This window comes from Dicentrarchus labrax, unplaced genomic scaffold (genome assembly GCF_905237075.1).
Source record: "Dicentrarchus labrax unplaced genomic scaffold, dlabrax2021, whole genome shotgun sequence".
Lineage (NCBI taxonomy): Eukaryota > Metazoa > Chordata > Actinopteri > Moronidae > Dicentrarchus > Dicentrarchus labrax.
Genome location: NW_026136715.1, coordinates 329,524 through 330,041, shown reverse-complemented (window position 1 = coordinate 330,041; position 518 = coordinate 329,524).

Genomic DNA, 518 nt, shown 5'->3' with positions numbered 1-518 from the left:
GATGGAGTCAGTAAGAGTTCTCAGTGGAGAACATGAAGATTCCCTTTGTTTTAATTCCCACATAGTCCTGAAATTCAGAATTACAGAATTCAGGATTTACAGACACTGAAGCCGCAGTGACTGCACTTAGTTTGACCGTAGATTGGAGTTGCTGACGTTGTTTCTCTGAGACAGAGCGAAACAGAACTAAAAATAAAACAGACATTTAAAAGCTTATACTGAGTACTATGAAGTATGTTAGTGTGTGATTACCAACACAGCGAATGACTAATATCTACTGATCAGCAGTAACACTGTGACCTGACTGGTCCCTAGCCAACAGACTACTCTGCACTGTGTTCTGACCCCTTTCTATCAGAACCAGCATTTAGTGTTTCAGCAGTTTGAGCTACAGTAGCTCGTCTGTTGGATCGGACCACATGGGCCAGCCTTCACTCCCCACCTTAATCAATGAGCCTCGGTCCCCCATGACCCTGTCTCTGGTTCTGTTCCTTACTTGGACCACTTCTGATAGGTAC